Source organism: Aethalodelphis obliquidens, unplaced genomic scaffold (genome assembly GCF_003676395.1).
Source record: "Aethalodelphis obliquidens isolate GAN/ISIS:26980383/991018 unplaced genomic scaffold, ASM367639v1 scaffold6, whole genome shotgun sequence".
Taxonomy (NCBI): domain Eukaryota; kingdom Metazoa; phylum Chordata; class Mammalia; order Artiodactyla; family Delphinidae; genus Aethalodelphis; species Aethalodelphis obliquidens.
In genome coordinates, this window is record NW_020837950.1 from 62,163,001 (window position 1) to 62,180,612 (window position 17,612).

The 17,612-nt window shown below is 37.4% G+C and overlaps 1 protein-coding gene across 5 annotated transcripts in view; it reads left to right on the forward strand.

The window, feature by feature from the left end:
- Positions 1-17,612, forward strand: part of LARP1B (La ribonucleoprotein 1B) — a 128,777-nt gene that overhangs the window by 75,044 nt on the left and 36,121 nt on the right. The window lies entirely within an intron of this gene.

The following is a 17,612-nucleotide window of genomic DNA, read 5'->3' on the forward strand; positions in this document are numbered from 1 at the left end:
TAAGATAAAGACTACCTATTTTACACATAAATAAGCCAGTACCATTATCACATCTAAAATTAACAGTAATTCCTTAATATAAAATATCTAATTGGTGTTCAAATTTTCTCATTCATCACTTAAAAAAAAAATCAGAATCCATATAAACTCCAAACGTTGCAGTAGGTTGATATGTCTCTTTTAGTGTATAGGTTCATACTGTTGTGTTTTTTTTCCCTTGAACTTTATTGTTGTAGAAACTAGATTGTTTGTAGAATTTCTTACATTCTGGACTTTGCTGATTGCATCCCATGGTTTCATCCAACCATTTTCTGGTCCTGAATTTTCTTTAACTGTGATTTTGATACAGAGGCTTGATCAGATTGAGGCTCATATTTGTGCAAGAATATGTCATATGTTGTGTTGAATACTTATACCAGGAGGCACATAATGCTCGATTGTCTCTCTTTGGTGTCTCTCTGTGATAATCATCGCTTGAAGGTTTATTTCACAAGGGGCTTCAAAATAGTGATAATTCTATTTTCATAATTCCTTCTTAATTTAGTAGATTACTTCCATAAGGAGGATTTCCCTTAATTGACTATTTGTTTTTCCTGAGATAGAAAGGGAATAAATGCTTTATTCTTTCACTTTGTTTACTAGTTTTCAAAGTAATGAGCTGGTTCTCTACATCTTTCTTTGCTGACCAATGAGGAGGTTTTTTGGGGTTTTTTGTTTTATTTTAAAATTATCACTATGATCAAAACTATTAGAGCTCATCAAAAAATTTGGTAAAGTTGCAGGATATGAAATTAATATACAGAAATCGGTTGCATTTCCATACAGTAGCAATGAACTATCAGAAAGAGAAATTAAGGAAACAATCCCAATTACAACCCCATCAAAAAGAATAAAATACCTAGGAATAAACCTACCTAAGGAGGTGAAAGACCTGTACTTGGAAAACTATAAGTCACTGATGAAAGAAATTGAAGACAACACAAACAGATGGAGATATATACCATTTTCTTGGATTGGAAGAATTAATATTGTTAAAATGACCATACTACCCAAGGCAATCAACAGATTCAATGCAATATCTATCAGAATATCAATGGCATTTGTCACAGAACTAGAACAAATAATTTTAAAATTTGCATGGAAACACAAAAGACCCGGAATAGCCAAAGCAATCTTGAGAAAGAAAAACAGAGCTGGAGGAGTCAGGATCCCAGACTTAAGATGATACTACAAAGCTACAGTAATCAAAGCAGTATGGTAATGGCACAAAAGCATACATACAGATCAATAGAACAGGATAGAAAGCCCAGAAATAAACCCACGCACATCTGGTCAATTAGTCTACAAAAAAGGAGGCAAGAATGTACAATGGAGAAAAGACAGTCTCTTCAATAAGTGGTGCTTGGAAAGCTGGACAGCTACATGTGCAATAATGAAATTAGAACATTCTCTACATCATATACAAAATAAACTCAAAGTGGATTAAAAACCTAAATGTAAGACCAGAAGCCATAAAACTCCTAGAGGAAGACTTGGGCATAACACTCTGTGACATAAATCACAGGAATTTTTTTTGCATCTTTCTCCTAAAGCAAAGGAAATAAAAGCAAAAATAAACAAACGGGACCTAATTAAACATAAAAGATTTTGCATGGCAAAGGAAACCATCGACAAAAGGAAATGACAACCTACTGAATGGGAGAAATTGTTTGCAAATGATATGACCAATAAAGGGTTAATATCCAACATATATAAGCAGCTCATACAATGGACCATCAAAAAAGCGAACAACCTGATTTAAAAAAGGGCTGAAAAACTGAATAGACATTTTTCCTAAGAGGACATGCAGGTGGCCAACAGGCACATGAAAAGATGCTCAGCATTGCTAATCAAGGAAATGTAAATCAAAACCACAATGAGGGCTTCCCTGGTGGCTCAGTGGTAGAGAGTCCACCTGCCGATGCAGGGGACACGGGTTCGTGCCCTGGTCCGGGAAGATCCCACATGCTGCAGAGCGGCTGGGCCCGTGAGCCATGGCTGCTGAGCCTGCATGTCCGGAGCCTGTGCTCCGCTATGGAAGAGGCCACAGCAGTGAGAGGCCCGTGTACCACCAAAAAAAAAAAAAAACCACAATGAAATACCACCTCACACCTGTCAGGGTGGCTGTCATCCAAAAGAACACAAATAACAGATGTTGGCAAGGGTGTGGAGATAGGGAACCCTCCTACATTGTCGGTGGGACTGTAAATTGGTGGAGCCACTGTGGAAAGCAGTATGGAGGTTTCTCAAAAAACTAAAAGTAGAACCACCATATGACCTGGCAATTCCAGTCCTGGGTATATATCTAAAAAAACAAAACACTAATTTAAAATAAAGACACATGTACCCCAATGTTCATAGCAGCATTATTTACAATTGCCAAAGTATGGAAACAACCTAAGTGTGTATCAACAGATGAATGGATAAAGAAGATGTGGTATATATAGATATACAATGGAATACTACTCAGCCATAAAAAAGGAACAAAATTTTGCCATTTTCAGCAACATGAATGGACTTGAAGGACATTATACTAAGTGAAATAAATCAGAGAAAGACAGATACCCTATGATCTCACTTATATGTGGAATCTAAAAAATACAAACTAGTGAATATAGCAGGAAAGAAACAGACTCACAGATATAACGAACAAACTAGTGGTTACCAGTGGGGAGAGGGAAGGTGGGAGAGGGATTATGAGGTTAGGGGATTAAGAGGTACAAACTATTATGTGTAAAATAAGCTACAAGGGTATATTGTACAACATGGGGAATATAGCCAATATTTTACAATAACTATAAATGGAGTATAACATTTAAAAATTGTGAATCACTATATTATACACCTACAACTTATATACTATTGTACATCAACTATACTTCAATTGGAAAAAGAGAAAATTATCACTCTGATCTCATAAATACATTAGATGGGTAACCCTACTGTCTTATTGATACTTGGGCCAATTATCAGTTTATTGACTTTTAGCTCCAAATCCACCTTTCATTGCTTTGTTCTGTGATAATAGAGTTGGACTCTTTTTTTAAAATACTATTTTTTCATTTGTTTATTATTTTTGGCTGCATCGGGTCTTAGTTGCAGCACACGGGATCTTTCGTTGCGGCGCATGGGCTCTTCATTGAGGTGTGCGGGCTTCTCTCTAGTTGTGCCATGTGGGTTTTCTCTCTCTAGTTGTGGCGCACAGGCTCCAGAGTGCATGGGCTCTGTAGTTGTGGCGCGCAGGCTCCAGAGCTCATGGGCTCTGTAGTTTGCAGCACATGGGCTCTCTAGTCGAGGTGAGCAGGCTCAGTGGTTGTGGCGTGCGGGCTTAGTTGCTCCGTGGCATGTGGAATCTTCCCAGACCAGGGATTGAAGCTGCAGTTCCAGTCCCCTGCATTGGAAAGCAGATCCTTTACCACTGGACCACCAGGGAAGTCCCTGGAGTTGGACTCTTAACTGTCTTGTTTGCCAGGTGGTTGAGCTTTGTCAGTACTCTAGTTGCTACTGAGTTGGTCATTGTTTCTAGGCCTTTTCTATTGAAAGAGCTTGGAAATTTTTTTAAGGAAAATTATGTTACAAATTTATATTGATAATTTTTGTTCAAATTTAGGATTACAGATTTTAATTTGTTAGATTTTATATTTGTACGACGTTTTACTTATGTGAAAAAAATATCATTCCTAAGCACAGTAACAGAATTGTTTATCCTATGATATAGTAGCTTCAGAATAACAATAATATTAAATAATACTACTATAAATACTAAAAGAAGCTTACTTTTAAAAAAATTCTTTAAATTTTTAAGCTTTGAAATTTTAAAAACTTTATACTTTTAAACTTCTTTTTTTTTAACATTCTTAGGATATTCCACTAAGGATGTTTAGTCTAATTACAAGATTTTTTGTGTTGTTTAATTTGAGTAAATTAAAATTGATAATTTATGCTCCTCACCACATCATAGAATTAAAGTCCCAAGAGATGTATTTTATTTAATTAATTAATTTACTTAAATTCCCGGGATCTACTTTTAACTTTCTTTCTTTTTTTTTTTTTTTTTTGCGGTATGTGGGCCTCTCACTGTTGTGGCCTCTCCCGTTGCGGAGCACAGGCTCCGGACGCGCAGGCTCAGCAGCCATGGCTCATGAGTCTAGCCACTCCGCGGCATGTGGGATCCTCCCGGACCGGGGCACGAACCCGTGTTCCCTGCATCGGCAGGCAGACTCTCAACCACTGCGCCACCAGGGAAGCCCTACTTTTAACTTTTTAATAAATTCTGCCATACAATACAGTTTTAAAATTCAGTGACTCAAAGTGATTTAAAGTTATTATTGAAGTCAGAGTTAGTGTGTGTAGTTTTTTCATGATAAAAGAAGTGACCATATTTTAAATAAACGAAGATTTCATGTTAGCATCTTTGTTCAGTTTGGCACCTTGGACTATACCCTATGAGAACTATTAAAGAGAGATGCAGGGCTTCCCTGGTGGCGCAGTGGTTGAGAGTCCGCCTGCCGATGCAGGGGACGCGGGTTCGTGCCCTGGTCCGGGAAGATCCCACATGCCGTGGAGCGGCTGGACCCGTGAGCCATGGCCGCGGAGCCTGCGCGTCCGGAGCCTGTGCTCTGCAACGGGAGAGGCCACAACAGTGAGACGCCCGCGTACCAAAAAAAAAAAAAGAGAGATATGCAAAGTTTTGGAATAAAGTACAGATTACACTCTCGTCCCCTGATAATCTCAATAATTTTTATTGTTAACTGGGCAGATATACTGCTCTGTGCAAAAGGAAAAAAGATAGTATCCCATTTTCAAAAGGAAAGAAGCATGGAGGATATGGTTCACAGCTACAAAAATACATATGATTCATTTGAAAATGGAGCCTTCTTAAAGATAGTGATCTGGTCAACCATCAGCACCTTCCATTGCCAATAAGTAAATATTCTCCCGTATGCACAGTTCGGATTGCATCATATCTACCACTCTTCATTTTACTCATTTTACTTAATATCATCCCATGAGCATGTTCCCAAGTTGTTAAGTCCCAAAGAGATAAATTTTACAATGCATAGAAGTAACAGAGAATTAGAGGGAAGAGGGACTTCCCTGCTGGTGCAGTAGTTAAGAATCTACCTGCCAATGCAGGGGACACGGGTTCGATCCCTGGTCCAGAAAGATCCCACATGCTGCAGAGCAACTAAGCCCGTGCTCCACAACTACTGAGCCTGCGCTGTAGAGCCCATGAGCCACAACTACTAAAGCCTGTGCACCTAGAGCCCTTGCTCCTCAACAAGAGAAGCCACTGCAACGAGAAGGCTGCACACCACAATGAAGAGTATCCCCCACTCGCCGCAACTAGAGAAAGCCCTCGCGCAACACCGAAGACCCAATGCAGCCAAAAATAAATAAATATTTTAAAAAATTAGAGGGAAGGGGCGAGGGGAGAGATACAAACTACTATGTATAAAATACATAAGCGACAAGGATATATTGCATAGTACATGGGAATATAGCCATTGTTTTGTAATAACTTTAAATGGAGCATAATCCATAAAAGTATTGAATTGTGTTGTATGTCTGAAATGAATATAATATTGTAAATCAACTATACTTCTATTTTAAAAAGTCAATATGAAAAGAGATCAGTAGAAAAAGTAGTTGACAAAACATAAACTGGAGCTTCACATAGAGGAAAACTGTATGGCTGGTAAATATGAAAAGATATTATACTCTACTTTGCTGCGATTTGCCAGTTAAAACCATGGTGACATATTATAACCCAGCAGTTTCACTTCAAGAGATACTGTTGCAAATGTTTACCAAAAAGAACATTTATAGCAACATTGTTCATAATATTAAAAAAAAGAAAACTAAAAAAATACCCATTTATAGTAGAATATAATATGTGGCATATTCATAGAAAGGAAAAATATGCAGCAGTGGAAAATGAAAGAACTAAAGCTACATGTGACAAAATGGGTTAATCATAAAAGTAGAGGATGTATCAATTTAATGCCATCTTATAAAATTCATGGATACATGCATAGCCTGTAGAAACCATGAAGAGCAAGGGGAGGGAAAAATAAAAATTAATGTAGTGTTTAATTCCTGAGAAAAGGGAGGAATCCCATTTGGAAAGTCTGCAAATGGGTTTGCCTGAATCTGTAATTTATGTATTAGCGTAGTTGGTGGATTTGTGAGTACCAACTCTGTGTTTCTTTTAAATATTGTCTTCCTGGGTTATAAGTGATTAAGCTCTTTAAGTAAAGTCTCAGATATTTACCAAAAGATTTTTTTTAATACAGTGTTTTTAGAAAGCTTAATTTTTTTCCATACTTAATTTCTTGTTCTCATTTTCATTTCTAAATCAACTGTAGTTTTAAATCTATGTGTACATTTATTAATCTTCATGTGCTATAATCTCCAATTTTAAAAAATATGAACAGAAAGAATAAGCAAAAATTAAGAATAGAAATCAGTATATTGCTATGATAAGAACTGTTGAATAGATTAACTTTCAGTTATAAAGACAATTATAGATTAGATTTAAAGAATATTCCGCTCTGTGCTGTTGGTATGTCATAAGTATACAGAAAGATTGAAAGGCAAAAGGAGGCAAAGTGCTATAAAACAGCGATGGTAATAAAAAGAACTGCTATTGCTATTACAAAATAGAAAGTGTTTGTTTTCACTGTCTTTAATATCTATCTTCCTGTTTATCCCCTATACCCGATTCAAACAGGCTTTTGCCCCTCACACCCCAAATCAGCTTTTGATAGTGCCTCTAGAGATCTCTGTGTTTAAGAGGGGTCATATCAATCATCATCTTCCCCAACAGCATTGGATCAATCATTCTCTGTCTTGAAACACATTCTTCCTATGCACTATTTACTTAGTTCTCATTGTACTTCAGGGAGTCTTATTTGCTGGTTCTTCCCCATTTCCCCAAGCTTTGGATGCTTTAGCACCTAGTCTTCAAGTCTCTTCTCTTTCTGGTCCTAAATAACTCCTCAGGTAATAGTATTTAGTTTCATGGTTTTAAATAGAATCCTTATACCAATGAGTGTCAAATTTATGTGTACAGACTCCATCCTATATTCCATATAAATAACCAACTGTGTAGTCAACAGTTTCACTTGGATATTTTATAAACATGTCAAACTTTGTATGTTCAAAATCCAAAGTCTGAATTACCACACCTTTCCAAGGACTTCTCCTCCCAGACTTCTACATCTCTATAAATGTTAACTGCATCTTTCTAGTTGTATGGGTAAAAAAAAATCTTGATGTTATCTTTGATCCCTTTCTTTTTCAACTTCTATTTCTTATTCCTTCTTATTCCTTTATATCAATTGCCCTTTAAAATATATTCAGAACCTAACTACTTCTTACCTTCTCTACTTCTATCACCCTGGCAAAAGCCACCATCATTTTACCACTGGTTAATTATAATAACTCCTAATCTGTCTCTTTCCTTTCATTCCACCTTACAAGGATCCAGAGTTATCTTCTTTCTTTATTTTCTTTAAAAAAAATAAAGTATAATTTATATTCAGTAAATTTCACACTTGTTGGATATACAGTTTTGGGAATTTTGACAGATGCACTCATGTAACTACCACCTACTCAAATTATAGCACAGTTCCATTACTCCCCACAAATTCTCCCATGCTTGTTTGTAGTCAGCCTCATGCCTAGCCTTTGGCAGCCTCTTTTCTATTTTCTACTCCTATAGTTTTGCCTTTACCAGAATATCATATGAATGGGATTGTATAGAGTGTAGCCCTTTGAGTCTGACTTCTTTCACTTAGTATAATGCATTTGAGATTCATCCATATTTTTGTGTGTTATTTGTTCCTTTTTACTGGTAAGTAATATTCTGTTACATGGATGTAAGCATTAGTTGAAGAACGTGTGGGTTGTTTTTAGTTTTGGTGATTATGAATAAAGATGCTATAAATATTTGCTTATAGGTTTAGATGAGACTATAAGTCTTCATTTCACTTGGGTAAATACTTAGTGGGATTGCTGGGTCATGTGGTAAGTGTATGTTTAACTTTATAAGAAACTTTCTAATGGTTTTCCAAAGTGGCTGTGTCATTTTGCATTCCCGTCAGCAATGTATGAGGATTCCAGTAGCTCCACGTCCTCACGAGCACTTAGTATCGTAAGTTTTAAAAAAAATTTGCCATTCTAATAGGTATGTATTAGTATCTCATTGTGACTAAACATGCTGAGCATCTTTTCATGTGGTTATTTGCCATCAATATATCTTTGGTGAAGTGACTGCTCAAATATTTTGACTTTTTTTGAGTTTTCTTACTGACCTTTGAGAGCTATTTATTCTGGTTCAAGTCTTTATTACATATGTAATTTGCACATATCTTCTCCCAATCTAGAGATTATCTTTTCATTTTCTTAAGAGGACCTTTTGGGAGTTCCCTGGTGGTCTAGTAGTTAGGATACCGTGCTTTCACTGCCATTGCCTGGGTTCAGTCCCTGGTTGGGAAACTGAGATCCTGCAAGCCACGTGGCATGGCCAAAAATAAAAAAAAGAGTGCCTTTTGAAGAGTAGAACTTTTTTTTTTTTCCATGCTGCATGGCTTGCGGGATACTGATGTGAACTTCTTATTTTTAATGATGTGCAATTTAAAATTTTTTTGTGGATTATGCTTTTGGTGTCTAGGTAAGAAATCTCTGCTTAATCCAAAATCCAAAGATTTTCTTTTTCTTTTTTTTTTTGAGCAGAGAAAGGTTTATTGCAGGGCCATGCAAGGAGAACAGTGGCTTGTGCTCAAAAGCCCAAACTTCCTTATGGTTTTCAGGGAAAAGTTTTTATAGGCAGAATTTGGGGTGAGGGCTGCTGGGTTTGGGACTTTCTTCTGACTGGTTGGTGGTGAGGTAACAGGGCAGTGTTCTAGGACTCTTGTGCTGAGCCTGAAGTTACCGTCTTCCACCTGGGTGGGACCTTAGTTCCTGTAGAAGAACTCAACAATATATTGTTTTGTTTTGTTTTTTAAAGTGTGCTTACACTGAAATACACACTTTATTTATTTATTTAGTTTTTATTTTTGGCTGTGCTGGGTCTTCGTTGCTGCATGTGGGCTTTCTCTAGTTGTGGCGAGCGGGGGCTACTCTTCTTTGCGGTGCGTAGGCTTCTCATTGTGGTGGCTTCTCCTGTTGTGGAGCACGGGTTCTAGGAACGTGGGCTCAGTAGTTGTGGCTCGCAGGCTCTAGAGTGCAGGCTCAGTTGTTGTGGCTCAAGGGCTTAGTTGCTCCGCGGCACACGGGATCTTCCCAGACCAGGGCTTGGACCCGTGTCCCCTGCATTTGCAGGCGGATTCTTAACCACTGCACCACCAGGAAAGTCCTGATATATTGTTATGTATATTCTTTAAGGAGAAACCAGGACCTTGCCCCATTCTGCACTATTGTTTCTTGATGCTCCTCCTTTGTTTCTGCATTCCCTCACTTGATTAGCAGCTGCTTGAATCTGCCCTTTGGAACTGTGGGAGGGTCTAGGAGGCTGAATGAAGCCTATTTCCTATATACAAGAAATGGGGGACACAAAGAATTTGTACCTGGGAGGGCCCCATAGGGTTCTGCCCAATTTCAGTCCCCCCTTTTGTTTGCTACTCTTCAATCTTGAGAAAGCGTGTTGGACAAGAAAGGGAATAACATTTTGGACAGAGAGCTTAATCATAAACTTGGCAGAGGAACTTGGTTTTAGGGGACTCGATTTCAATCCCCACTCCTGTTTCAACCTTCCTCAAATCTTTCAGGGAATGAGGTGACAACCACTCTAGCTACTTCCTCCTGAAATGGGGTGTAGTCCTGCCTTGATTTGGGGAATGGACACCGAGTTGGAAATATTCCACTGTTCCAAGTCCTGGATCTGAGTCTTGTCTGATTAAGATCTCAATCCCTTGGTCTTCCATTTTCGTGCAACAGACCCAATTAGAAGTAGGATGAGTGACAGCCCAAACTTTAATAGATAAAATAGATCTCATTCCCTGAGGAATTCAGGAGAATAAGCCTGAAAACCAGTCTGGACTTGACATTTAGAGGGAGACTTGTAGCCAGGTAGCCAGTTGTCTAATTTTAGTTATTTGTTTGCTTGTTTGTTTATTTATTTATCAGCTGTGTTGGGTCTTAGTTGCAGCACATGGGATCTTTCATTGCAGTGCGCGGGCTTCTTGTTGCGGTGTGCCAGCTTTCTCTCTTGTTATGGCACGTGGGCTACAGAGTGCACACGCTCATTAGTTCCAGTGCTCTGGCTCTCTAGTTGTGGTGCGCAGGATCCAGAGCGCATGGGCTTTGTAGTTGTAGCACGTGGGCTTCCTAGTTGTGGTATGTGGGCTCAGTAGTTGCGGCACATAGGCTTAGTTGTCCCGCAGCATGTGGGATCTTAGCTGCCCAACCAGGGATCAAACCTGGGTCCCCTGCATTGCAAAATGGATTCTTAACCACTGGATCACCAGGGAAGTGCCCTGCTTGTCTAATTTTATACAAGTAGGTTTTAACTTCTTATGTGGCATTTACGTATATGTAACAGGAGCTATTGGCCACAAAGATTTTCTGTTAGAGGCTTTATAGTTTTAGCTTTTACATAATTCAGGTTTCTATTCAATTTTGAGTTAATTGTTTTTTTTTTCTTTTTTTTCTTTTTGGTATATGATATAAGTATGGATATGGATATCCAGTGATTTCAGCACCATTTGTTGGAAAGTTTATTCTTTCTCCATTGAACTGCCTTTTGATCTTTGACAAAAACCAATTAACTATATGTGTATAGATTTTGGACTCTATATTCTGTTCATCTTGTCTCTATGTTTATCCCTTTGCCACTAGCACAACTTGATAACTATAATCTTAAAATCAGTATATGTCCTCCACCTTTTTTCTTTTTTTTAAAAAAATGTCTATTCTAGTTTACTTGCCTTTTTTTTTTTTTGCCTTATTATGTCCATGTTTTTTTTGTTTTGTTTTTTTCTAATATCTTTATTGGAGTATAATTGCTTTACAATGGTGTGTTAGTTTCTGCTTTATAACAAAGTGAATCAGTTATACATATACATGTGTTCCCATATCTCTTCCCTCTTCTGTCTCCCTCCCTCCTACCCTCCCTATCCCACCCCTCTAGGTGGTCACAAAGCACCGAGCTGATCTCCCTGTGCTATGCAGCTGCTTCCCACTAGCTACCTATTTTACGTTTGGTAGTGTATATATGTCCATGCCACTCTTTCACTTTATCACAGCTTACCCTTCCCCCTCCCTATATCCTCAAGTCCATTCTCTAGTAGGTCTGTGTCTTTATTCCTGTCTTACCCCTAGGTTCTTCATGACATTTTTTTTCTTAAATTCCATATATATGTGTTAGCATATGGTATTTGTCTTTCTCTTTCTGACTTACTTCACTCTGTATGACAGACTCTAGGTCCATCCACCTCATTACAAATAGCTCAATTTTGTTTCTTTTTATGGCTGAGTAATATTCCATTGTATATATGTGCCTTGCTCACTAAGCTTAATCATTTCTAGCTTTTGATTTAAAGTGAGAGATGCATGACTCTTCCTTTCACTTGAACACTTAGAAGCCTTTGTGGATTATTAATTGGCCTAATTTCAATATTTTTGTTTCTCTGGGAATAGGGAGCCCCAGGGAGAGGGAAAGAGATGAAGGAACAGTTGGTTGATGGAGCAGTCAGAATATACCCATTTTCAATTGTTTACTGTCTTATATGGGTTTTGTTCATGGTACCCCCGAAATAATTACAATAGTAGCATCGAAGATAACTGGTCACAGATTACTGTAACAAATATAATAATGGAGAAGTTTGAAATATTGTGATAATTACCAAAATGTGACACAGAGACATGAATGAGCAAATGCTGTTGGAAAGTGGCACCAGTAGATTTGCTGGATGTAAAGTTGCCAAAACCTTTAATCTGTAGGGAATTCCCTGGCGATCTAGTGGTTAGGATTCCATGCTTCCATTGCAGGGAGCACAGTTTTGATCCCTGGTCAGGGAACTAAGATCTCACATGCCACATGGCCAAAAAACAACAACAACAAAACACCTTTCTCTTTGTAAAAACAAAAACAAAAACGCAATGTCTTCGAATTGCAATAAAGCAAAGCACAATAAAACACGGTATCTCAGTAACTCTTCTTTCACTCCTGGTATTTGTAATTTGTGCTACCTTTCTTTTTTTCCCTGATCAATCTGGCTGGAGCTATATCAATTGATCGATTTGATAAATTTTCTCTTTTTAAAATTTTATTTATTTTTATCTTTGGCTGTGTTGGGTCTTCGTTGCTGCATGCGGGCTTGCTGTAGTTGTGGTGAACAGGGGCTACTCTTTGTTGCGGTGCATGGGCTTCTCATTACGGTGGCTTCTGTGCATGGGGTCTAGGCACGCGGGCTTCATAATTGTAGCTCACGGGCGCTAGAGCGCAGGCTCAGTAGTTGTGGTGCATGGGCTTAGTTGCTCCGCAGCATGTGGGATAGTCCCAGACCAGGGCTCGAACCCGTGTCCCCTGCATTGGCAGGCAGATTCTTAACCACTGAGCCACCAGGGAAGTTCACTGATACCTTTTCTAAAGAAGATTTGTTTTCATTGATCTACCTTATTATTTCTCCCAGTAGTATTATTTTCTGCTCTAATTTTTATTTTTCCTTTTTTGTTCTCCTGGTTTGGGTTTATTTTGCTCCTCCTTTTCTGGTTTCATAAGGTAGAAGCTTAGATAATTTATTTGAGAAATTTCTTCTTTTAAGCACTATTTTAGGTGCATCTCACAAATTTCAATGTATTGTTTTTTCATTTTTATTCAATTCTAAATATTTTCTAATTTCTTTGTATTTTTCTTTGACCCATCAGTTATTTGGAAGTCATTTTGTTTAATTTCTAAATATTTGGGTATTTGCCTGATATGTTATTTTTTAAAAAATATTTATTTATTTAGGCTGCACTGGATCCTAGTTGTGGCACTCCGGATCTTCGTTGTGGCCTGTGGGCTTCTTAGTTGCGGCATGCGAACTCTTAGTTGGGGCATGTGGACTTCTGAGTTTGGCATGCGAACTATTTAGCTGTGGCATGCATGCAGGTTATAGTTCCCTGGCCAGGGATCGAACCCTGACCCCCTGCACTGGGAGCGCAGCGTCGTACCCACTGGACCACCAGGGAAGTTCCCCTGATATCTTATTTTTTAAGAGGGAAGCTTACATTAGTCATTTGAGACTTTTCTAATATAAGCATTTAATCCTATATGCTTTCCTTTAAGCACTATTTTAACTTCATTTCACAGATTTTGGTGTGTTGTGTTTTAATTTTCATTTTTTCAAAATATTCTCTAATTCCTCTTGAAACTTCCTCTTTGATCCATGAACATTTTGAACATGTTGTTTAATTTTCAAGTGATTGGAAATTTTCCTATTATATTTTTGTTATTGGTCTTATTGATACATAGTGTCATTCCATTATGGTCAGAGAACATACTTTGCATGATTCAGTTCTTTTAAATTTGTCAAGGTCTAATTTATGACACACAGTATTGTCTGTCTTAGTGAATGTTCCATGTGCTTTGACAAGAATATTTATTCTGCTGTGGTTTTATTGTTTTTTGTTTTTTGTTTTGCGGTACGCAGGCTTCTCACTGCTGTGGCCCCTCCCGTCGCGGAGCACAGGCTCCGGACGTGCAAGCCCAGCGGCCATGGCTCACGGGCGCAGCCGCTCCGCGGCATGTGGGATCTTCCCGGACCAGGGCACGAACCCGTGTCCCCTGCATCGGCAGGCAGACTCTCAACCACTGTGCCACCAGGGAAGCCCTATTCTGCTGTTTTTGAGTGGAGTATCTACAAATTCTTATTAGGGTCAGTTAGTTGATTGTGTTTGTAAGTTCTATTCCCTTGCTAATTTTCTTTTGGCTACTAGCTCTAATAGTGAGAGAAAAGTGTTTAAGTCTCCAACTGTAATTGCAGATTTGTCTGTTTTTCCTTTAATTTCTGTCAGTTTTTTCTTCATTTATTTTGAAGCTCTTTTTACTAGGTGTACTACACCCTTAGGTTTATTGTGTCTTCTTAGGATTTGACCTTTATATCAGTTTATACTGCCTTCTTTATTCCTGTTCATTTTATTTGCTCTGAAATCTCGTTTATCTAATTTTGATATAGCCATTCCAGCTTTTTCTTGATTACTCTTTGTATGGTATGTGGTGTGTCTTTTTTCATCCCTTTACTTTTAAGCTACTTATTTCATTATATTTGAAGTGAGCTTGTTATAGACAGCATATAGACTGGTCTTTTTGTTAAATTCAGTCTGAAAATCTGTCTTTTAATTGGTGTGTTTAGATTGTTTACATTTAATGTAATTATTGCTATGTTTGGATTCAGATTTTGTTTCTTTGTTTCCCTTTCTCTGCCCTGTTTGGGTTATAGTTGACCCTTGAACATCTAGGGGGTTATGGGTGCTGACCCCCCCACATAGTCAAAAATACTGCTATCTCTCCCTCAAAAACAAGGAATTGATAAATGACTCACCCAAGGCTAAGAAGCTGAAACAGTTTGAATAGAATCAGGACTCAAACCCTAGTTCTTTTGATTCTACATACTGTGATCTCTAATTGAACACAAACTTTTCCCACACTTAGTTAATTTAAAGATCTTTAAAATGAAAATACATGTCCTATATTTATTGAAAAAAAATTCTGCTTATAAGCTGACCTGCAAAATTTAACCCCATGTTGTTCAAGGGAAAACTGTCTATGTAATTTTTTTAATTACATTTTAATTTATCTAGGGTGAGTTTGGCCATATATGCCTTTTTTGTGTAATTATTTTTTTAGTAGTTCCTCAGGGATTAGGTTGCTCTAGATACACTTAACTTTTCATTTTATTTAGAATCAATATTGTACTACTTCAGTAGGAACATAGAAATTTTACTTACATATAAGTTTCTTTGTGGTATAGTCTTGAAAATAAATTGAAAATCCTATCAGTGTTATATTTTTTACTTTTAACTATCAAGTATGTTTTAAAGAACTTAAAAGGATAATAGTCTATTATCTATATTATACTTTTACCATTCTCTTGCTCTTCCTGTATTTATGATGTTCCAAGTTTCTTTCTGATATCCTTTTCTTCTGTTTGAGGTACTTTCTTTAGCAATTCTTTGAGAGAAATTCTGCTGACTATGGTTTATTTACCTTAGTTTTCCTTCATCTGGTGATGGTGTGTTTATTTCACCTTCATTCCCAAAGGATGTTTCCTTAGATACAGAATTCTGGAATGACAGTTCTTTTCTTTCAGCACTTAAAACTGTCAGGCCACTTCTTTCTGTCCTCCATAGTTTCTGATTTAAAAATTTTGTAGTAATTCAGATTGTTCCCTTACTTGTATTGAGTTCTTTTTCTGTAGCTACTTTCAAGAATTTTTATTTGTCTTAAGTTTTTAGCAATTAGAGTGTGATGTGTCTGACCATGGATTTCTCTGGATTAATCCTTGATGGGCTTCTCTCTGTTTCTTGAATGTGTAGGTTCATGCCTTTAGTCAAACTAGGAAAGTTTTAAACTATTATTTCTTCAAAAATTTTTTTGGTTCTGCATTTTCTCTCCTCTCAAGGACATATTGTTGTTCCACAGATTCCTGAGGCTTGATTAGTTTTTTTCCAATTGTTTTTTTGCTCTGTCGTTCAGATTGGATAAATGTTATTGATTCTGGATGCTTTTACTACTTCTCCTTATCACCTGTTGGAAGAAGTTTAATTGTGATTGTCTTGATGTGATTTTCTTCCAGGCTTATTGAGTTTTTTTTTTAATCTACGTGTTTACATATTTTTAATCAACTTTGGAAAAATTTTTAGCCATATTTTAAATTAACAGTTTAAATTTTTAAAAATTAATAATTTTTAATGTACTTTTAAGTCTTTCCTTTAAGATTCCAGTTACATGTATATTAATCTACTTGAAGTCACATAGCTCACTAATGCCTTTTTTTTTTTCAGTCTTTTTTTTCCTCTGTGTTTTGTTTTGGGCAATTTCTACTCCTATGCTTTCAGGATAATTAGTCTTTTATTCTGCAGTGTCTAATCTATTTTTAAACCCATCTGGTGTATTTTTGAAAAATCTCAGCTGTTGTATTTTTCTTCTCTAGAAGTTGGATTGGATTCTTTTTTTTTATTGTCTGTATCTCTTTTTGATGTGTTCATACTTTCCTCTACCTTATCGAATACATGAAATATAGTTATAATGACTTTTTGCAGGCAAAGTGTAAATCCAGTTTCAGTGGTTGGCAAATTTATTAACCCATAGGCCCAAACTGGCCTGCCATGGTCTAATTTGGCCATACCCTTCATTTACATATAGTCTGTAGCTGTACTACAATGGCAGGGTTGAGTAGTTTTAACAGAGACTTTATGACCTGAAAAGTGAAAAAAAATTACTATCTGGCATTTACAGAAAAATATTTGCTGAGTTCTGCTTCAGTGACATTTTATTTACATAAAAAAATAGAATGTCAGTCCTCGTGTAGCATTTTTTATTATCAGCCTTCAGTGAATACCAACAGCATAATATTAAGTTCTGTTTTGTTTTTTTTTTAAAAGGAAATTCTTATTTATTTATTTATTTATTTATTTATTTATGGCTGTGTTGCGTCTTCGTTTCTGTGCGAGGGCTTTCTCCAGTTGTGGCAAGCAGGGGCCACTCTTCATCGCAGTGCGCAGGCCTCTCACTATCGTGGCCTCTCTTGTTGTGGAGCACGGGCTCCAGACGCGCAGGCTCAGTAGTTGTGGCTCACGGGCCTAGTTGCTCTGCGGCATGTGGGATCTTCCCAGACCAGGGCTCGAACCTGTGTCCCCTGCATTGGCAGGCAGATTCTCAACCACTGCACCACCAGGGAAGCCCAAGTTCTGTTTTTATAAAGGCAATTCCTGTCTATAAAGACAATGGGGACCATGGATAAGGTTCATATGGTCCAGGTATGCAGGTGTGCAATGATTTGGTGGAATAACATTTGGAAAATCTTAAGTAGAAAAATAGTTAGCACACCCCCCTCAGTCCAGTGGTTCTTAAACTTTGGCAAGTATCAGATTCACCTGGAAGGCTTGTTAAATCAAGGAACTCTGTACCCAGAGTTTCTTGATTTAGTAAGTTGAGGTAAGACCTGAGAATATGCATTTTTAACAAGTTCCCAGATTATTCTGATTATCCTGTACCACTGGTTGGGACTACACTTTGAAAATCAGTGCTTTAGCCTAATCCTCTGACATATCAGTCTTCTCTGATAAACTTTTAGCAGAAACTGTATGGTAGTCAATCACAATTGAGGTTCCCTGAAGATCAGATGGCCTGGTCTTTTGTGTTTTAAAGCTTTTTTGAGGTATAATTTACATAAAATTAACTCACTTTAAATGTATAGTTTGATTAATTTCAGTAAATTTGTATAGTTGTACACCAGTTCCACAATTCAGTTTTTAAATTCCATCACAATAAAAGTTCCCCCACGATCATTTGCAGTCAATTTCAGCACTCAGTTTCAGTCTGAGGTAACCAGTGACCTGCTTTCTGTCTGTATGTTTTTGCA